Source organism: Brachyistius frenatus, unplaced genomic scaffold, assembly GCF_029030835.1.
Source record: "Brachyistius frenatus isolate BFR_SWC_R1_liver_20210118 unplaced genomic scaffold, ASM2903083v1 Contig_17, whole genome shotgun sequence".
Classification (NCBI taxonomy): Eukaryota; Metazoa; Chordata; class Actinopteri; family Embiotocidae; genus Brachyistius; species Brachyistius frenatus.
In genome coordinates, this window is record NW_027210616.1 from 5344904 (window position 1) to 5368477 (window position 23574).

At 38.9% G+C, this 23574-nt stretch overlaps 1 protein-coding gene across 1 annotated transcript in view; it reads right to left on the reverse strand.

The window, feature by feature from the left end:
• Positions 1–8323: 8323 nt before the first annotated feature.
• The window catches only part of polr2g (RNA polymerase II subunit G), a 125618-nt gene continuing 110367 nt past the window's right edge, over positions 8324–23574 (reverse strand). Inside the window, exon 9 of the mRNA XM_069694563.1 lies at positions 8324–8334. The gene's annotated coding sequence lies outside the window, so the exon portion shown is untranslated. The remainder of the gene's footprint in view (positions 8335–23574) is intronic.

A 23574-nucleotide genomic window follows, 5' to 3' on the forward strand; every position in this document is an offset into this window, starting at 1 on the left:
TGCTTTTGAATGCCTCAAGCTCACAGCTCCTTCCAGAGGCATTATTGGATTGAGCCTATTTATCTTCCTCTTTATCAGTTGAGAATGCACTTTTTGATTTATACGTCCATATGATTCTTTCCATTGTGAAGAATTCCCCTATGCGCAGCACTGGGGCTCGAGCTCCTGAGCATGACAAATAGTTGCAATGAATATGTCTTACTAAATATCAACAGGAGGTCTCTGCAAAACACATGTAAATGACATCACCTCAGTGGTTCTTCCAGATTTTGTACAAGTGATTAAGATATGGGAGATTTTATGCTGAGAAAAAAATGTTTTAGATGCTCTGAAATAGAAACATATGTATATTACTTCAATTTGCATTTAGACAAGGTATCTCAAGGTCAGCAGAGGATCACAGTACAGGACCATAACAATACAATGCACTGCACTACTAGTATATCAGGTTGAGACACACAGACCGGTTGTGGATGTATTGTTGACGCACTCCAGTATGTTTATGATTGAATCCTGAGTCACTCTCCAAAATCTGGTGAATCTCTCTTTCACCTGAATGAACCAAAAGATATGTACTCCTCTTACAGCACAGTCTGTCAAATAAAGTGATATCTTTCACCACTGACAGAATAAAAGAGATATTAACGCATCCAAAATCCTGCTGACTCACAATTTGTGGTTAATACGCTGTTAAATTATGTGCAGTTTCAGCCAAGCAATTTGGTCAAAGACGCGCTCCAGCTGAGCTGATAATTCCCATAAAGCACAACTAGCCATGCTTTATTGGTTGCCATGCCAATTCTTGTGGAAACCAGAGAGCTTGTTTGTGATATTTTTTGCACTCCCCTTTTTATATTATGTATGTGTTTTCCTTTCACTTGGAACATGTGTTTGGAACCACTGCATCAGTCACATAACTATTGGTTAATGAACAGCACTCGAACCATTCATTTTCCTGTGGCTGCATCTAAGGCTGGGCTTTGATAGCAATTTCCACTTTAGATCCATTTCTACATTGCTGAAAGAGAGACTTTCTTTTGAAAGTTGAAAGCTGATATTTAGATTTAATATAAAATGCACATCGGTCTATCTGAGCCCACTTAGCACGCCTTATGTAATAATAATTACACCTTTAATAAGGAACCTGCTTATTTATGACATGAGATTACTGGCTAATGTACGTTTTTTTTGTCTGCGGATAATTACACGAGTTTTGAATGCGTAGCGCATGGGTGGCACTTTCAGACACACTGAGGTTCAACAACGAGGACACAAGAATACAAGAAAACAAAAACGAGGCAATCTACAAATGAATGTCAAACATTTTGAATTGTTTCATAATCAAATCATCCATAATTTATTCACTTTCATTTCTAATTCTTGCCTAATGTGTCCCAAAATAACAAGATTTTTAAGTACAGTATTATCAATATTAAGGAGTTGTTGATGTCGATGTCAGAACTTTCTGCTGATAATTCATCAAGTCGGGTTGTGACACTGTTCTGTACAGAAGTCGGTGGTTTTGTTTCTGTTTTCATCTTGTTGAAAGTTTTCTATCAGTCCTCTTTCAGGTGTCTAATGTACAGCATAAAACTCATAATTATGGGTATTCTAATGATGCTGTAGGCATGAGGTGTATCATAGTTAGGAGTGCCCTCTCACGTATTAACTGCTGTCATTTATAAAACTGTCATCATCAGAATTTGGAGAGTGTTCCTTCATGACATTCGATGAAATGTCATCAGCCCTCATTTAAATCGTAAGACACGTTATAGTAACCTTTATATTTCAGGGGTGCATGCTATAGTATGTTTCAAGCCAGAGCAAGACAACCAATTTGTTTGTGATTATTAAGCTGCCATGCTGAAAGCACTTGGATCTTGTAGTGAAACTCAACTGCTTTTCTGTGCAGCTCATTTCAGAAAAATAAATCCCAAACCTCCACAGATGGCTATTACTTTCAGTGAACCTGTCCTTACACCACATCTTCCATATTTAGCCCGTACCCTCAGTGCTATTCCGCACCAACTTTTTAAAGTAATTCAAGATTTCATCTTAAAAGTGTGGAATTTACTGCATTGCCATAAAAGCAAGCACTACCAGAGAAGCACAATGCATGTTCAATAAAACAATATGAGATCATAAAGGGGGAGCAATAATGCATCTCAGAGGCAGATTAAATGAAAATCAGGGAACCAATAAGGCTTGTAATAATGTACTCTGACAGGCTGACTCTAAAATGTGGCAGACACTCTTACATTTCAGCATGACATACCATGTTTTTTCCCAAAGAAAGAAATCAGCAATTGATATGACTTATTATAAAACGAGTTAGAAAAGACACACATTTTAAATGAATAAGTCTGGTAAGAAAATGATTATTTATTTTTGACAAAGAGAGGGCACATCAATAAGTGCGTAGTTCAAGGTGTAGTGAGGTAAATAAATCTTACCAATCATTCATAGAAAAGAATTTGAATTATTCATGATTATTTGCAATGCTACAAAGAGTCTGTGGGTCCAGTAATGAATTTCAGACACTACAGATAAAGCCAGTGGCAAAGACCTAAGAAGGGCATTGTGTTTGCAGTACATACACGACGTTTTGTAAAATAGGAATATACGCAAGTGTCATTCCGTTCTATGGCACAAACTGAAAACATGAAGAACATTTTTTTTTAGTTTAGATTCAACAGGTTTGAAGGTTTCAGCATGGATGACAGGAATTCTAATGGCAGCCCTATTCTCAAGGTGCAAGACTGAGTGCAAGTCCACACAGTCTTTCTCTATCTTCATCACTCAATACCAAGAGGTATCTAAGCCTTTCTCTGTTGTCATGGAAACCTTTTTACCCTTTACATTTTCTATTGTCACTTGTGTTTTTGCACTTGTTCATCTCAATGAGGCAGAGTTCTGACAGTATTCACTGTGAGACACTTACAACATGGTTGTAAAAGCCGATAAAATCATACACTAAGCCATCTTGGGACATTGGCATGGAGTCAAGGAGAAATGTTGATTGTCTTTCTGTCTTATTCATCAGTCTATCTATCTAACTGACTGTCTATCTATACCATTTTTCTAGCTCTTAAAAAACAGCTTGGTGATATAACTCTCAATCACAAAGGTTCCAAACAGAGACGAGTATCATTAGACCTCATTCAGGTGAGATAATAAGGTAAGAAAAATAATGTTTTGTTGAGCATTAGCAGATCAGAATGATCCTATATTGAGGAGGTATATTTTCTGTGTGTTTCCCAGAAAGAAAGAAAAAAAGATCTGGAGGTGATATGTTCAGCTTCACAATATGTCAGTGTTATCTACATGTGACCTGTAATAAAACTGCAAACTCTAAAAAGAGCTGAAAATATATTATTATTATCCCACAAAGTCAATGTTATACTGAATTATTAATCTAAAAATGAGTTTTCTTTGCCTGTAGTAACAAACTAATATTATGATTTATGACAAGCATTGTGGTTTTTTAAATGGTGTTAGTTGACTAGTTTGAGAGGTTTTGACTGAACACAGATTCTAACATCCAGAACATGGCAGCTTTTAACTAATTTACTATTTCATATACAGATAACAATCAATTGTGCAACCAGTTTAGCCTACTAGCTCACATTGTATGCTGGAGAGGGGCCAAATATATGATAAAAATATAGAATCTACAGAGTTTGCAGAGTAATAGTGAATGTACAGGTAGCCAGGAAGAAAGCTCCATTCAGATTCTTCATCAGCCATAACAACATTAAACACTAAAGCCTCGTTGACTTTTCAGTCACTGGTCAGTGCAGCTCTAACTCAGTCATTTTCCACCCAGACTTTTTGTCAGACTTGCCACCTTTTGATTGACTTGAGCCGGCATTTGGGGGTTGAAGCTCTCAATGTGAATGTGAAATGAGTTCGCTGAAATATATGCAGTGGCATCGTAAGATTTCCCCAGTTTTGAAGCCCCCACAATCACTGCTCTCCCAATTAGAGCTGGAATCCTTTGTTGAAATCAGTATCTGGATTTAGGTGAGAGAAAAGGAAAAGAAGATTGCTTTAATGAAGGTATGGCAGAAAAGGAATTTAGCTAAAGTTAAGGCCAAGAATTAGATAATGAAGGATGTTGGAGGATAAAAAAGACTTGTCTCAAGACAAACTTAGCTACTGAAAACATTTACCTTGACCTGGACATCAGCCAAATCATTCAATGTGTTCCTTTGTTTAACAGAGTAAAACAGGCAGAGCAGCTCTATAATAACTTGGACAAAAAGCTCTCCCCTGCAGCTGAATTCTGCCTTCACTTTTAAAACTCTTTCAGAGGCTTTGCTGAACTTATCCTGAAACCAATAAAAGTAATTAAGTTCAATAAACGCATGCGTTAATAATTGCTTCTGTGAGTTTTTGTGGCAAGGTCTTCAATAACACGCAACCTCTAATACCCACATATGTACCGCCTCCAGAGGCGACTGCTCTTCTACTTCTCTTCTTTTCTTTCTCTTGTTTTGTGCTTTGAAAACTGTTGTCTAATTGTTTCAGTGTTGAAGTGTTTTATAGTCTGCCAGTCACAAACTCTTTCAAGTAAACGGCCTGTTGTTGCTGCAGTAAACCCTAATGTTACTTTATACTTTAGAGACGAAGAATATGCTATGGAAATATAATGACACTTCATCACCGATAACCCGAAGAAACAAAACAGATGCATCTGTTTTATTCACTTTGTACAAGCTTGACAATGGAGGTATTAAGAGTGTAAGAAAGCCGAGATTGCATACAGTATGTAAGGGCCCAGACTTTGAATGCAGCTTTTTCACAACTGCAAAGCAAGACAAAGCACACACGTGGGACTCTTTGGTCTCATCTATCCTGATTTATATGTGTATAAAGAGATGCGTGCTGTTAACAGGTTGATACAATGCACTGATGACCTAGTTTCACGGCAAAAACAAAAACATCAAACAGTCCGCGGTAGTAAGAATTGGTGACTTTGCGCTTCACCTCAAAGCTCACAGTTGTTGCTCCTTCTCGTTCCATTACTTCCCGTGTTATTTTTAAACTGATTTACCAGGAAAAAAAAAATACATAACAAAAAAAACAAAAACAAAAAAGTGCCCAAAAATGAAATGATGGGTGTCATGTTTTAAGGAATGATCTAACCAGTCGATGACATACATAACTATGACTAAAGACAATAGGAAATGTTGTGTAATTCAGTTTCAAAGGGGACTGGACAGTAAACAGTGATGAAAAAAAAATCACAATAGTAACGCTGGATTACATGCAGGCATCATTTTCTGTGAATCCTTTGTGTGTGGGCTGCCAATTTTAATCCAGTGTGGGAGTGAAAGACTGTACCTCTACCAATAAAAAGCAACATATAGGCTATAGGGGTAATAACAAAATGTAAATACAACATATGAGTATTGCTGAAAAATTCTGAGTGCAAGCAGAATCAAAAAATGTTTTATACAAATATTAATATTAAAGCTTTAAATAGGATTCCGGTGCCTTATTTCTTTGCATATTGTGTGTATGAGCATGCTACATGATAGATAAGCTTAATGTTATTATACTATCTTCCCCATCATAACATAAAATGTTCAAATATAAAGTTTCAACTAGATAAATCATGATTTAATTCAATTAGCATTTTGAGAACTGCCTGACGTTGGTGAGTTGTATTTCTAGGCAGATAATAGGATATTAATGAAAAACAACATTATAGCTGTTACATGCAACAAAAAAAGAAACGCAACACCCGTTCGTTGTCGCTCCAATTTTTCACGAGTTGAAGTGAACAATCTAAGACTTCTATGTATGCAAAAGGTTTATTTCTTATAACTTTTGTCAGAATGATTTCTGGACTGTTCACAATAAAAGGCCACTCTAAAATGTGCAGTTGTATTTTGGGTGGAAAAACAGAATCAGGGACAAGGGGCTGTACAAACTTGCTGGATACTGGCAGGAATTGGAACAAGCTATCATATAAGCCAATCCAGAGCATCCAAGACATGCTCAATGGGTGACATGTCTGGTGAGTATGCAAGCCGTGCAACAACTGGGATGTCTCCAGCTTCCAGGAATTCTGTACAGATCCGGGCAACATGGGGCCGAGCTTTATCACACTGCAGAATGCAATGGCGGTGGAAGAATTGCAGAACCATGGGCTTCAGGATCTCGTCACAATATCTCTTATCCCTTACCATAACCACCCCCACCACCACCCCCCCACCCCCTAGCCAGCATGGGTCACTCTGTTCACAAATCATACTATCCATTCGCAATCCATTCGCCCATATGACGGCATACACGCTGTCTGCCATCTGCCCAGTACAGAACTGGGATTCATCTGTGAAGACAACACTTCTCCAAAGCAGCCGACACCATCTCGAACAGGGGTCTCCAACCAGTAGAACGCAATCTACCGGGCAGATCGTGCAGCTCTCAGAGTAAAAAAGGTTGGAGACCCCTGATCTAGAGTTTATATTTACTTACTCACCGCTGGATGTGGTGGTCCTGTGCTGGTGTGGATATATGTGGTCTGGGGTTGTGAGGCTGGTTGGATTGTGGTTCCAAATTCCCTTAAATGCTATTGGGGACAGCTGCTATTGGGGACAGCTTACGGTAGTTAAAAACTTCACATTATAGAGTAGCCTTTCATTTTTACTAGTCCATGGCATACTTGTGCAATAATCATGCTCAGCATCTCAAAGTGCCACACCTCTCAGATGGATGGATTATTTGGGCAAAAGAGGGTTAGATCTTTTATTATCAACTCATGAAAAATGGGAGCGAAAACAAAGGCGTTGCATTTGTATTTTTGTTGAGTGCACATTAGAAACTGGGTTCTACAGCTAGAGCTTTGGAGAACTGAGCTCGAGGGTAGATGCAGACCTGGAGATAGTTGCAGGCAGGGGGTCCATTACCACTGAGGGGAGCCAAGCTTGACAGCTCCTTACTCATCTGGGCCCCACAGGGAAGCTTGTTCTCGTCCCAGCACTGTTGTGATGGTCAATACCAGTGCTTCCAGGGACACCTGGATGTGGGCTGGGATGTTCGGTCACTGTAGCGAAACTGCTTCCTCTGGGATTTGATCCAGTATAATACTGGAGCGGAACATTCTTTTTCCCTTCCTTTTTTTTATTTTTTTTATTTGCTGACAAGGAAAGCAAAAGGCCTTTTAATATTAATGCGAGTGTAATGCATGCACCTACATGTATGGCTGAATTGAGGGCTTGTATATGCAAAGCAATATGCAGTAATCATTAGACCATCAAGCAGATTGTTCTCGTTATGTGGATACTGCTGGGGGCTATGGCACTATCAAGGCAGTGATGTCAGTGCATGCTAACTCAATTTGGCCATTTTGCTCTGTATCTTACAGATGTGAATGAAGAACAATGAGGCAAGTTCTTGTTAATTGTACAAAGCATTATGCTCCTAATGAAAAATCATTGCTTTTTGCGTGCCAAGCAATTGCACAAGAGTCGATTTGTTATCTATTTTATATCATTCTTTTTTCTTTTCTTTTTTTAAACATGTCCTCATGTCTCTTGGTGATGGACATAGCAGCAGCAGTCAACCTGCTTCTCTCCACAAAACCTTTTACGTCGCTCAGTGAAATGGACAATCAGGAAAAAAGGAAAGGTGGCAGAGAGGGAGAGAATAAATAAGAGAAAGGCTCTTACCACAGATGCAGCTAAATGCAGCAAAATAAGCAACGTCTTCACCAGTAAGGGACCAGGTCAGTCAAACACACTAACACACACACTGGTTACTCTGAAGTAGATTTGCAATGACTTCCTTAACTGGCTGGCACGGGTTAAATAACATTTGCTGTGAGTTAAAGGTTTTGTACAGAGGCCTTTTTTTGGACCTTCATATTATACTTTGTGCAGTTAATTTGTGTGTTGTTTTCTTTATGGACACCAGTGTACATTGTGACCTTTTTGTTGTGAAGTGCTCATTGGACTTTGTATTATATTTACATTGTTGTAGCTTCTGAACAATGTCAATGAATGTCTATGAGTGACCTCTTTTTTTTCTACTTTGATGTGCTTGAAACTTGAATATAAGGATAATCATTTCGTTGAGAAACTCTTTCTCATTCTCCTATTGAAAAGTGTCGCTAACTTTAGTTTTTCCAGCCCTTAACATCTGTAATTGCTACAATTGCTGTATTCCATTGAGTTTTGAGGGTGCACCCATAGCCATAACATGTTTTGGAAACTCAGTATACAGGAGAGCTACTTCTTGGTCAATCCCAAATGTCTGTATTTTGCAATTTGGATAATTTACCTCTTAGTTAAACATAGTGGACAAACTATAACTAGTCTGCTACATATTATATCAACTAGTAGAGCAAAACATTTGCTGTCAAGTGGTTCATGTCAAAAAGGTGGACAGAAATGGAGTCTAATTCCTGACCTGAACTATTGTTCAGTCCAGCAGTACCCCTGTGGTTAAAAATGCTTCCTTGGCTAATAGTAATAGAAGCTGTAGATAGTCACAGTATAGTTGCCAAAACCATATTCCCAGCCTGCAGCCACCACAGATGCACAGCAGCTCCAGCTGTTCTCGCAGCCAGTGGCTGTGTACTGTCAGAGCTCAGTTCTTTGAAAGGAATGAGCAATAAATGCACCATGTAAGGTGTCACATCATTTCTACTTTCTGTACTATTTGCAGAAGCTGTTTAGACAGGACCAACATACCGGCTTTCCCTAATCTGTCAGGAGGAATGCAAATAATACTGTGAAGGAAGACAAAACAAGTGACCACAAAAGTAATTTAGAAAAAAAAAATGTGAGGCTCTCTAAATTGTTGCTCCCATTCACAACTAGCACATATTATCATTGTATTTGGTTGCTGTATGTTCTGGTCCATGTATTCTTTGTAGTTGTAAAATGTATTGGGACTGTGTTGCATGTTGTGTCTGTACTTCAAATATAATTAAACAATTGACTGATTTGTTGTTGTTGGGGTTTTTTTTCAATTTTTTTTCATATGATTATTAATTTCGTAATCAGTTTGAGCATCCAGGTGTGTATACAGTGTGCAGTAAAGTAAACCAGCAAACAAATATCTCTACATTCACTGAAGCATAATTCCAGTCTAAAAAAAATTCCACATTGGAAAACTTGAAAGATACGTTTCTAAGTGTGTGCATGTATCACATTCAATAAGTGCGCACATGCATGGGTGATATTTTACATTGAGCCAATGTGGCAGTTCCCATCTCACAATGGATTCAAAAGGGAGTTCATCTTTGTGTCATTCCAATCCATCTCACCAAGCGGTTCCTAGAAAACTGATATGCCTATGAATATTTGCTCCCATCCTCATGTAGATGTGTCTTAATGGACTCCGACAGCTGTGTGGCCATTATTGATGTCTCTGTGAAGCATAATGAAAGTGAAATCACTCCTCAACAATAGGTGGAAGCTAAATGGTGAAAATATTCACCCACTCTGACAGGTTAACATATATCAAAACATTACCCTACCACCACCTAGACCAGAGTCATTAGTGAACTAGAAACATTCAACTCATTTGATCTGAGGCGCCTTATGGAGATATCAATCTTGAACATGTAATGAGTTACTGCAGTATAATCCTCTGATGATGCTGCCCATGCAGGAGGATCGTTCATGGCACATTTCTGGACAGACATTTGAAAATGAAACCTTGTACTGAACAAAACAACAATGATTATTTTATAACTAAAGTTGTTCATTTGTAAATTTTCTCAATATTTCACAGGAATGCAGGTGGCCGGCATTGAAATTCTGGGCACCTCCCAGCTATGGTCATTGTTAATTAAGGCGGCTGTGTTCTAACTTATTGACCCCCGTAGCTCAGGGGATTTTGATGGGTTATGGAGGAGCTCATGGAATCTGGCCCGTGGCCCAAGTTCTTTCCGTTTTGGTCATCCGTAGTGTTTGATGCATGGCAATTTAAATCCTCTCGTCTAATTAAATGTGATCTGCACTTGTGCTAAATGACTTTTTTTTCTGCTCGCTGAAAGATATCAGCTGCCTCTCACACAAGGTGACATTCCATTTTTCCATTATGCAGGATTATAACAGGTAGGTAGGACTTGGAGGATATAGTGTATGTAGAGGGCTGCTACCACACTGGAAGTCCCCTTTTTTTTAAATTATTATTTCTGGTGAATAAGTAATGGTGATGAGCAGACTGGCAGCCAGGGGGAATCGAAGGGATTTGGGGCTTAATTCTCAGCTTAGCTACCCCATCTCTGGTGTCAGCACAATGCAAAGTTCAGTGCTAAATCATTAATAAAATAATGCCATCCGTCAGTCAACAGTCAACTTAAAAACGTTGAATTCTAATACCTTTTGTGGTCAATACTTGAACTCTGGGACATAACAGCATGGAGAGAGAGAGGAAGAGAGATGTGTCAGTTCAGTTGACAAATATGTGCATCATGATATACCAATGAAAAATGCATTTTCAAATATATGATCATTTGTAAATATAGAAGTAACCCACTTTGATCTCTAGACTGAACTGTAAGAATCACAAAATACTTCCCAAGTCGTGTCCAAATCCTTATGTTTCAAGTTTAATGGCGTATGATCTGAGCGCAAAATAAGGCACATGGTTCAAAAGGGTTGTACTCAGCCTACTAATTAATCATAGGTGTGTTTTGGCCGTAACCAATCAGACCAATCAAATCAATCATGTGTCTATCCCAATCCTTTTCAGAAGCTAAATGCACTTGCACCTTGGCGAATTTGCAAAGAAGTAGAAGAGAATGCTTCTCTGCAGAGGAAACGGATCGGCTCATTCGCAGATTGATGTACACAAAATAATCTTTCACACTGTAATCTTTTCATATTAACGTCTTGCTTGTGTGTGTGTGCTGCTGCATGTCTCTGTGTGTAACAAGCATAGTGCAGTGCACCTGTCTATGTAGACACATATACTTACTTTCTAATACACTATTAAAATACTAAATACTATGTCATTGATTCAAGACCAGGCATCTTTTGGCCAATCCCCTTCAGCTAACTCAGGGTAACAATGTGTCAACAATACCCATATCCACACCTCATTTTAAGACTGACACAACCATGGGCACTCAGATGGGCACAAGCGTATTTGCCATTTAAATATCTTGAGCGCTGAACGGAAAAATGAAAACTACTTCAGTCTAAAACTATCAAAGACACTTGGCACAGCTTTGCGGCGGGTGTAAGATAAAGCCCCTTATCTTTATCTCTCAACTTGACCAAACAACAGAACTAACTAATGCATTGTATCTTAAAAAATATCTCTCGCTGGACTGTTAACATGGAGTGAATACCATGTTTTCGACCAGACTTCCTCTACATAAAGACCGTCTCAAACCACACATAACTGTAACAAAATCTACACTCGCCAGGGGATTCATGTCTGCAGGTTCAATATAAATACCAATAAAATTTCACGCATTGTAATAAATCAAAAATTGCAAAAGGTATAGAATTATTGATGAATAAATAAAATAACTACTGTATAAACCAAATATAGGCAGCGGTTTGTTCTTGGGAAGCACATGTTCTTGTGGAATCCAATGCAGAGATGAAAATAATTTGCCTTTAGAAGTTCTGATTCTTGTTTTCCTTCTATGCTAATTTCCCTTGTCCTTATCTGTAGGCATTGTTTCAAAGAAGATCAAACATTTGCTTGTCCAACATGACAAGTAAGGCTGACAATTTCCAAGGGAAGTACTTATTTTTTTTAGCATGATTGAAAACATTTAGGATCCTGTCACGAGCCTCATGTTAAATTGTAATGGTTGTCTTCATACCGAAAAAAGTCCTCACCTTTTAACATGACTTTGCGAGACTCACCCACTCATATCTGTGCACTTCCAATTCATGTGTGCTGGTGGCCACTCAATTATTATGGCCAGTCCATTTTTCTTAGGCTGAGCACATCTCATACCTTCATCTTCATAGCCACACCTCATCAGCCAACAGTTTGATGCCTCAAAAACTAACATGGCACAAGCTGAGCTACAATGATTGCTCGGCCCTTTTGAGGACAAGACCATGACTTCTCTGGAAACACTTTGATGCTTTCAAGGATGTAGCAACAATAATCCCTAGATTGTAGCACATCTTACTCTGTTTCTTGTGACCAAACATCAGCAGTGGGTTAACAGCGATGGCCTTCTGAGCACTCTGCCCATTTGGCTGTGATTTTGCAATGACCTTTCACAGTAAAACTATTCTTGTTGCTCTTGTGGTTAATCTGCTCAGCAGGAAAAAGCAAGGTACTGGACTTGGTCTAGTTAGAAAGATGCTCTACACTGAGCTGCAATGAGTCATAGCTGGCAATATATTTTTGCACTATGGGGGGAGCTTTTCCTCACTCCCTTTCGAGTAACGGTATTCTTACTTCTTAAATATCAGATCAAGAAAAATGTAATGTATTTCTCTGTCTTGAAGCATTTCCTACAGGGTGTTGAGGAAATAGCAGCTGATTGAGTTCCTTGTCCCTCAGTGAGAACTGCCTCTGATTATTGAGGTCCGCTCAAAAGAGCTTTAGGGGAAAGTTCCCTCAAATTAAAGATGGGGCTAAAGGTGCTGGTACTTTAATGGTCTGTTCCTCCTGGACAGTGTTCAAATTAAAAGATCTTTGGTCACATGCATTTGCATGATTCACATTAGAATAATGTACGTATTTATTATATTTTATAAAGGTCTTACAAAATATCCTGGAAAAAAACTGTTGAAAGCTCTTCAAACTAGTCATAAATAATTGAATTTTAGAGATATTTGAAGCTGACTCTTATATTTCTTAGTATCACTTGTGTGTTCAATCATAGGATTGAACACATTTAGACTATTTGAATGAAGAAACATACTCATTGTGCAGTTTGGTATTACTCTGTAGACATCAAACATGGACAAGAGAGAAAATGAGACCGTTTTCCATGGAAATATGGAAGAAATTAATAGCTAAGCATGGTCAAGGGAAAGGCTACAAAACTTTCTCCAAGCTGCCTGATATTCCTGTGACCACAACAGCTAATATTATTAGGAAGGTTGAGGTCCATGAGACTGAGCCAACCTCCATGGACTTGAATGCAAAAGTAAAACTGACCCCGATTGAACAGAAGGAGAGTTTGAAAGGTGTAAATAGAACTGAGTAAAATTTCAAATTAGATAAAAAGCTGACCTCTAAGATCAAAGTACAACAGTACCAGGGGCACCATATGTTGCTGTTTGAGTGAGAGTGGCCTCCATGGAAGAAGACCCAGGAAGATTCCACTTTTGAAAGAGAAACATAAATAGCCAGACAGACAAAAGTCACAGTCTGGGAGAAGGTGCTTTGGGTATATTAAAAAAAAAATTATACTTTTTGGTAAGTCACATCAGTTTTATGTTTACAGAAGAAGAAGAAAAAAATCATTCACAGAAAAGCACCCTCTCTCCACTATGAAACATGGAGGGTACCCAGTTAATATGCGACTGCTTTGTTGCTACTGGCACAGGATGCCTTGAATCTGTGCAGGGCTCAATGAAATCAGAAGGCACTCTGGCATGAAACATACTGCCCAGTGTCAAGAGAGCTCCATTTCAGTTACAGCTCATGGCAGCTCCAAGAAATAATCAATCAAAACATACATATTAAAGTACCAAAGAAAAAAATTCAACTGTTGAGAAGTGGCCTTTTATGAGTCCTGATGTTAATTTAACTGAACATCTATTGAAAGATCTGAAACACACAGTTGGGAGAAACAACCCATTAAACCGGAAAGAAGTTAAGTATTTTACTCAAGAAGAGCAGGCCAAACTACCAGGTGAGAAGTATAGAGGTCTCATTAAGAGCGACTAAAAGGGCTTGATTACAGTGATTGCCTAAAAAGATTCCCCTGATACGTTTGTCCGTGCCACTGCCCTTTGTTGTATAAATTCAAATAAAATGTTACAAAAATCAAAAGGAAATGTGTTCTATTAAAGTTCCTCTCCCAGCTTTGATTAAACCCCTAAAAACTCATGTCTGTTCATCAGAATTTCATATTTAGAACATTTGCATGAAAAAAATGCCCCAATGCCTTCAAGTGGCTTAGATGTAACTGCACTTCTGCCTTAATAAAGAAACATAGAGCGATGAATAGATAGCCCCTGCCTATACTTCCACACACCCCTCAGCTGCTGGCCTGCAGCTCAATGATACAAAAAGTCCGATCCCGTAGGTTGACAGGATTGGTTCCTTAGTTGTATGACTTATGAAACCCTGACTGTCTGAATCTGTGTTTTGGAAACTGTCGGTGGTACACCATGCAGCTGACTGCTTATTTCACTCATGATAAGTCTTCTAGCATATAAAAGAACCACATGTACATGTTGGCGGGGTTTCAAACTTGATTTTCATTGGAGGGAGCTTTTTAATATAGAATAAACATTACTAGATGGCAAACACATATTTCAGAGAAAATTGTAATTTTTTTATTTTTCAAGTGAAAAGGCACTAAAAATGTCAGCCACGTCTGTTCAAGAACAGTCCAGAATCGTCACCACAGGACCAGCAGTGTTTTCAACTGCCCCGCAGGAACGCTGGCCGAAACAAAAATCCGTGACATTCCCAAACTTATCACTCTGAGTCACCTGCAAACATCAAGATTCAAGATAAGAAAACGTCTATCTCCTGTGTGACCAATTAAAAAAAAAAAAAAAAAAAGACATTGATCTGCCACCTTTGACCCCCTCAAACTCTTGGTAGTCAAGAGCCAGCAGCCTGGAATATGTGGTTCACATCCCATTATGGGCTGCAAGCACAACTTAGGTAAACATCAACCCTCTATTTACTATCTTCACTCACCTCTATAAACCAGTTGCCCACAGAGTCGAGCTGGGACCAAGTTTTAATCTAACTGTGAATTCCAATTTTAGTTACTGCAATAACAGACCAAAGAGGTGAAGTAGATGCAGTGCACACGCACACGCACACGCACACGCACACGCACACACGCACACACACACACACACCATTCAGGCCGGGGCCCTCTGCCATGTTGATGCCATAGAGATGCAGCTCAAGAAATGCTACATCCATTTTAGTCGTAAATCCTTTCAAAAATGGTGACAATTGTATTTTTATGACATTTATAGTCCGGTCCGAGTGCAGGGACCTCCTGGGTGAAAGGACTTCACACTGCATGTTGGTGTGGGTGAAATGTGCGACTGCTGTAACTTTACTTTTAATCCTCTAGGAAGTGTTCAATCAACATAACTTCACTTTTGATAAGATTTTATCAGCTCATGCTCAGAGTAAATTACGAATTGTTCTATTTGTGTGTGTGTGTGTGTGTGTGTGTGTGTGTGTGTGTGTGTGTGTGTGTGTGTGTGTGTGTGTGTGTGTGTGTGTGTGTGTGTGTGTGTGTGTGTGTGTGTGTGTGTGTGTGTGTGTGTGTGTGTTTTCTTTCTAAAATGTTTTTGCCATCATTAAACTCCCAGTGAAGTTTACTGTTTCTTGTTTACTGTTGACAATAAACAGTAAAATATCTTGCCTCAATTCCTTATTTTTGGCACAACTTTCACAAATATTTGATAACAAATTTACTAAATGCAAAAAATAAATATACAGACATAAAAATATATAAAGATTTACATAGAGATATACATCATATCAGAATATTTTACTCTCTACTACCAGTATTGGCCCCAAAAATCCAGTATCAGTCACGCTCTAATGATGCTCAAATATCACCTTTATTACTATTCTGTGTTCAATACGAAGAATTCTAAATCTAAAAATACAATATCACAAATTCAGTGATTATTACAAAAATAATAAATTCCCTTAACAGAGTAAATGAAAGTCAGAAAAATTCCAAGGTTCTCTCAACTGGACCCAATCAGACTGACGAGGCAATAAGCAAGTCTCTCATTGGGGAATAAATCCATATGCAAGTTTGATACAGCCAGTCATTTTTCACAATCACCCCCTTGATATCATAACATTATTCGAGCATCCCAAATCCCGCAGGGTCTTTAGAACATTTGACACATTTCTCAAGTCACTGGCAATTAAGATGGTGTAACTACTTGCTTTGACCTCCACAAACAGAGTGTTTTTTCCAACCTTTTGGTAAACCTGAGCTGCATACTGAAAAGAATAGATCTGAAGAGTGCCTCAGAAACAATCCATTGCTCTTGCCTAACAACATTTAGCTTTAACACATAAGCACAATGCAATCAATCCTCTCACCTGAACGGATGACAGGGACAGTGACAGAGGGGTTGCATAATTCGTCCCGGGAAGACGGCATATCAAAATGGGATCCTCCTACAGCGATTTGAGCGCGTTTCTCGAGAGGTGTTGAGGCATCAGGCGTTGTTCAGTGCTGCCCGTGTGGAGGTTGTTTCCCCCGTCCATTCATCAGCTTTACCGCTGGATGTATCGGGGTTTCTTCAAAGTGTTGCTTTGCATTAAAGGATGTTGAGTGCGGAAACTTGTTGTTTGAGAGCCTTCCAGTGTTAATGCGCTTGTATGTTCAGCAGAAAAGCCAGCGTGTTCTTGGCTTGTGTCTGCTAAGGATAGGTGCGACAAATCATTACTGGATGGCCTGTTGCACTGTGTCAATTGGGATTTGATGCGGTGTCTGGTATTGCTAAGCTCCCATAGAAATTGCAGGTTAGATAGATTTGAGTATTAGTACAGTATCAGCACAGCAGGCTATGCAGCCAATGGCCTCAGCCCCTTAAAGAAGTATGGTCCCATTAGAGGCGGATGGCTGTGGTTCTTAAGGACGTCTTCAGACAGACCTCAAAGCGAGTTTTAGAGTGCAGTTTGATATCACGTAAAAGCCGAGCCAAAAGTGAACACGAAGAAACTCATACTTTCTCTGGGTGAACTGGAGTGAAGAAATATCCAAGTAAGCTGACAATGTTTCAACTTGAGTGAGAGACTCATGTTTATCCAAAGTTTTTTTGACTCCAATTCATGCACGCATGGAAATAAGAAGATAAGGAAAATTGCGTGGCGGAAAATAACAGCGCGAACTGGAGTTTCTTGTGAGGTTTGATATCAGTCTGTGACTGAGCCGTAACAGAAACACACACACACACACGCATGCACGCACACGCACGCACACACACACACACACACACACACACACACACACACACACACACACACACACACACACACACACACACACACACACACACACACACATGGCCACTGAGTGGGTTAGTAGCTTGTTACAGCTAATGTCCTTACAATTAAAATTGTCAGACCATAGCTTCAGTTCACAGTCCAGCCCTGAAGACTCTGTGAATAAGGGTGGTGTAGCTGCTGGCCATCAGTGGCAAGAGATCAGTGCCAGTGATCGTTGTACTACAAATGTGTTGTGCTTTTATCTTTACAAAGACGCTGATAGAGAACAAGTTATCGTTTGCATTTTGAGGGTCAGTCTTCAGCAGCACATTCTGCAGAGCTGCATATATATTCTATTATTGTGCAAGACATTCAAACACTAGCACATCAAAGCCTGTTGGAACCATGGAAAGGCAAGTCTTTGCCTTACAGCTCATGTCAGTTGCCTTTAATCCAATTGAACAAAGAGCACATCACAAGGCAGCATTTTCAAAAAGACACTAAGAAAGATTAGAATACAAGGTTTTCTTTATGACAATGAAGCTTTGTGTTGTATGATGTGACACACCTTTCCTTTTGGTTCTCTATCACTGTCCAGCAAAAACTCCGTTATCTTGATCATCCTCTCTTTTTCTACAACTGTACAGGAACAAAGTGGTTCTTTATTCTCTTAAGGGGATTGAGATGTACTGTCAAAGACTCTGATGCTATAAACCTACAACAGAATGGTTACCTGATGCACAAGCTCTCTGTTGTTATAAAACCATTTGCACAAAGCAGCGAAAATGATACGGACTAAATGGAATGGCAACGCACGACTAACTCAAAGGAGACACATCAATTGAGTTAGAATGTGTTACTTTTTAGCAGCTGTACATCTGACGAAAAGCCCTCTTAGCTTGAAGTGTGCTTAGTGTCACTGCCAATTTTGAAATGAATACCCTCTCTTACCGTCCGATACCAACATTAGCAGGCAATTGGCTGGAGTAAATCGGGAAGTGGATAAACATTAACTGTCACTTTATACAAACATAAACAGTCTGTTCACATTACTGCGACAGTATTTAACAAGATTACAACTCATCTCGTGGTAACACCTTTGAATATTCAAAAGAGGCATCGCGAGACTAAAGAGCACTTGATAATTAAAATCTATGCCTTAGTTTTTAGCTACTGCTGTGGCTTTGAGTGGCACTTGTTTCTGATTGGTCAATGTTTGGCAAACAAAGGGATATTAATGTGATGAATGGCCAGGTTAATTTGTATCTGCACATGCTTTCTTCTGAAAACAAAACCTTTGGTTGCTCTTCAGGGCTTGATTAAACTTAGTTATCCTGTATGAATACTAATGTGATGAAGTGCCCAAAGTGCCCCACGCTTAATTGCAATATGTATTTTGCCTTTACTTTCAATAGAAGTTGGATTTGACACATACTTAACGTGATGTTGTTGGTATTGTTGCACTTAAAGTGGTACCGAGACCTTATTTGGAAACAAAGGATTTGAATCTGCACATGCTTGAGTGCCCAGGGAAACAAAACAAATTATCCTAATTCAAACAAATTGTTCTAATGCCAGTGGGCTTCTTCCCAGTGGTCTTTATATAAATTGGGACATAACGTGGCAATGAGTCAAAGCATCCCTAATTTTTTATGGGACAAACTCGATGATCTGTGTGCCGAGTGCGGTCTCCAAGACACACACAAGTACACTCAGACTGTCGGAGGCACATGCAGACACAACACCTGCACAACTGTGGGGGCCTATAGCTTAGCTGGCGATTGTGGGAGGGGATATAAATGGCCCATAGCGGAACCATTCCCAGCGGGCAGATAGTGATAGTCAAGCAAGTTCAAGGTATAATCTCTGTTGGCCCATGAGGGGGACTAATGAGTGACTGGAAGAAGGGGGAGGAAGATGATTATACTTTACATACTAACCTTGGCGACTGGGCCTGTCCTTTAATGACGGCATAATTCAGCGTTCACCTTGGGAGGCTGCCACGGGTTTTGGTTTATGAGGTCACCCAGGTAACCTCAATCATTCAAGTGCATGCTCTGTCTTTGCTTCAGTGACTTCCCTGAACACACACATGCACGCACACACACGTGCACACACACACACGCACGCACACGCACACACACACACACACACACGGACACACGTACTGGCCCTGTGTTAGAGATAGGCTGCCTGCCACCACCACCGGCGGTAGCGGCGGCGCCGGCGGCGGCAGAGCGGGTTAGATCCCAATCTTGGTTTACTATCCCTCCCCGTCTGAGAGCCTTGTGCTGGGCTGACTTGTGGTTACAAGTGGATTGATAGATGTGCATATAACTCTGGATTAATCTCCCAGTTGGAGTAAAAAGGCACAGTATAGACTTCAATATGCGGATTACATAAATTGTATAACCCATGCAATAACACTTCATGACACAATAACACCTACTTTGTATGACGAGTTGATAATTTTGTCATCCAGGGACACGGTGTCATATTTTCCTGAAATCTGATCGCCGTTTCAAATGTTCTAAAAAAGTTTTTTAATCTAACATTTGAACATACCTTTTAGAATAAAGACGAATGACTGATTATGAATGAAACCAGCATTTTTTAATCATTGGATTTCTCGCTACTGAAGCAATCGTTTGACATTTTTGTCACCTTTTCGTAGGTGTCTTCTTACATGGAAATGTCTTCATGCATAGTTGTAAATAGAAAACCAGGCAGATATATTTCCATTGATCAATAGTGAGGTTACAGCTGAGCTGCATAATGGCATAGTAAATCCAAACATTTCAATATTCTGCCTTCTAAATGGTACTTTTAAATCTTTATTGTGTGATTTGTTTGTTTCTGCTGCCGCAGTAATTTTACTGCAATTTTACTTACCTTTACTTGCCATTTTTCTGCTGCTAAATCTCTACCCGTGACCATTACTAATTGATACTAGATCTTATTACATATTGATCAATAACAGGCTGTGCCACATCCGGGAACATCGTCTAATTAGATGATGTATGTTTCATATGGCTCTTTTGCAATACAATACAACACACTAATGTATTAGAATATCCATTATTCATACAGAACGCCAATACATTTGACATATTTATTTTTCAGTCTGCTTTGGCAGCCAAGCTATTTCAGAAGATGCATGCATTTGACACAAATTTTTGGATGCATTGTGCGGGTGGGGCAAAGTGGCTCTCTTGTCTACATTATTAAAGGCCTCAGATGTGTTTTTCTTGTTTTCAGCTGATGGAAATATATTATCATAAAGCTGTGGAGAGCTGAAGCAGCACCAAAATGTATTAACAGCTCCCGACTTGCTCTGGTGCAAAGTAGAGGATGAGTATGCTTGACTCTACAAATATTGCCTGTGCTCCCCTTGTATACTGGAGAAGAGGCGAGGCTTCTGTGTCTGTGTGGTGATCGGAACAGAGTTTACATTTCAAGTGTATGAAATCATCATTCGCACTTGTTATGGTAACTCTTCTAAAGAGCAGAGAGCCTCACATGACCAGAGGGTTAAAATCTAAGAGAAAAAACACACATGTAATGGGAGCAGTCGTACAATGAGAAAACATTTTGTCAGGCGACAAAAGCGGCTTTCAGATGAGAAGAAAAGATGTAAAAAAAAAAAATTTAAAAAAAAGAAAGAAAGAAAACATCCTGAAGTAGTTGTCAATATTTTTGAAGCTCCTTGAAGCAGTTTTCAGCTCATTTTATCGGGCTCATTCAAAAGCGAGTCTGCAGTGGAGAAAACAGTCTCATTCGCTAATTGAAAACAAACAAAAAACATTTGATTTGGCCTATTCTTGCCCAGATCAAATTTTAGAGCTGTTATTGTGAGTTCTGAGCAACTAGACCTCTGCCCAGAGAAAGACAGATGAACCCACAGCAAAAAAAAAATGGTATCTCCTTTTGTGACATGTTACTGATTTTGTAAATCAAGTGTACAGCCTTCCTCTTTACTCTTAAATACAGTGCAATCAGAGGCATCACAGCAATCCATAAAATGTATACTGACAGTATTTTTTGACAATGAACATACTGTACAATGACAGTGAGTTTCGGAGGAAATTACAGCTACCCTATCAATCCATCTTCTGCCATCTCAATTACACTTGGTACTTAGTCTTGTCAGATTTAGCCATGCAGAGTCTCTTTAATGACGACTTTCAGCTCCTCTTTAGGATTTACTGAGAGCTCTGATGTGAGTTGCCAACTCAGATTGCATTCGAGCACCTGTCACTATTCCACATTCGAATGGGAGGAGATGGGGAGACGTACAGACAGACAGACCAGCAGGTGTGTGCTAAGCCGTGCAGTGTAGACAATATACTGTAGCCAGATACGAGCCAGGAAAACAGATACAGGCAGCCGTCGACAGAGATGTTGTTATCATTATTGGCAGGTGCTGCTTCTCAACTCGAAGTCCCACTTTTATTTGGCCAAGGTTTGAGCAAAACAATGGAATTGATCTGGAATTGATCAAAATGCCTGTACGGCTCGCTCATCTAAAGGAGATTTCATTGATCTGCCAAAGTCCTTCTCTATAATTGCTTCAGTGAAGTGTAGGAACAGCAGTTTCAGGTGGGTAGGTATCAGAGGAAAGAACACAACTTGGACAATTTACAGATCCTTAAAGTAAAAAAAAAAAAAAAAAGACCACCTCACCACCACAATCACCCCACCCACCCCCTCCCCACCCGCTGCAGCCCAGACTCCATCCACTCCAAATGCATCGACAAACACAGTGATCTACAGGAAGAGGAAAAAAGTGATTACCGTAGTCAGAAGCATATGATTTAAAACTTTGATTTTGAAGTTGTTGTTTTTTCTTTTTTTAAAGCAACATTAAATTAAGTATTCTGCTCCAGCTATAAAACAGCCAAATCTTTTTAATCCATATTATCGGCTCATCGCTCTTATCTTGATGTATGCATGCAGGTTTATGTCAGCCAATAGGTTATTATGTTACTATACTGCCACCTAGTGAAAGCTCATAAAAGGTCCCCAGTCGTTTCCACAATAGAAGTGACTTGATGATAGATAGATAGATAGATAGATAGATAGATAGATAGATAGATAGATAGATAGATAGATAGATAGATAGATAGATAGATAGATAGATAGATAGATAGATAGATAGATAGATAGATAGATAGATAGATAGATAGATAGATAGATAGATAGATAGATAGATAGATAGATAGATAGATAGATAGATAGATAGATAGATAGATAGATAGATAGATAGATAGATAGATAGATAGATAGATAGATAGATAGATAGATAGATAGATAGATAGATAGATAGATAGATAGATAGATAGATAGATAGATAGATAGATAGATAGATAGATAGATAGATAGATAGATAGATAGATAGATAGATAGATAGATAGATAGATAGATAGATAGATAGATAGATAGATAGATAGATAGATAGATAGATAGATAGATAGATAGATAGATAGATAGATAGATAGATAGATAGATAGATAGATAGATAGATAGATAGATAGATAGATAGATAGATAGATAGATAGATAGATAGATAGATAGATAGATAGATAGATAGATAGATAGATAGATAGATAGATAGATAGATAGATAGATAGATAGATAGATAGATAGATAGATAGATAGATAGATAGATAGATAGATAGATAGATAGATAGATAGATAGATAGATAGATAGATAGATAGATAGATAGATAGATAGATAGATAGATAGATAGATAGATAGATAGATAGATAGATAGATAGATAGATAGATAGATAGATAGATAGATAGATAGATAGATAGATAGATAGATAGATAGATAGATAGATGCAGCTGTTTCGAGCAAGGTGTCTAAGCTTGTCTTCTGCTGACCCTTTTGATGGCAACACATTTAGGGTCTTACCAGCAGGAACGCAGAGAATAAATTGTAGGTTTTCAGTCCAAACAACTTGACTGCTTTGTGGAGAGAATTTTGAGGAAATTAAAGTGTTTAAAGTGGACAATTTGTCTGTCATTTGAGACTAATCAAAATACAAGTCACAAATGCAGAAATCTGTATTTAATAAATTGAATATGCAGTCTACATAACTATGATCGTCAGCATCTGTCACCTTGCCTCCATCCTTCCAAGGAAAAGACACATGCATTACTATTAGTTCAATCTGCAGTTGTCTAATGTAAAAAAGCAGAGGCTGTTGTTAAGCCTTCAGAGAAATCAAAATTACTTAATTACTCAGCGTGGCTTTTATTAAGTACATAAACGTCTGTGCGTTGGCTTCCTGGTGTCTCTGACTGAGACTCATAATAATTGTCAAAACACAAAAAAGGAGGCATCCAAAGGGGTGTACAAAAGAAGGAAATGTACAGGAGCGGAACAGAGGAATAATATCAGAAAGTCCAAGACCCTTTATCCCTGTAAAATAGTGGTTACCCCTGTTCTCTTTTGATCTAGT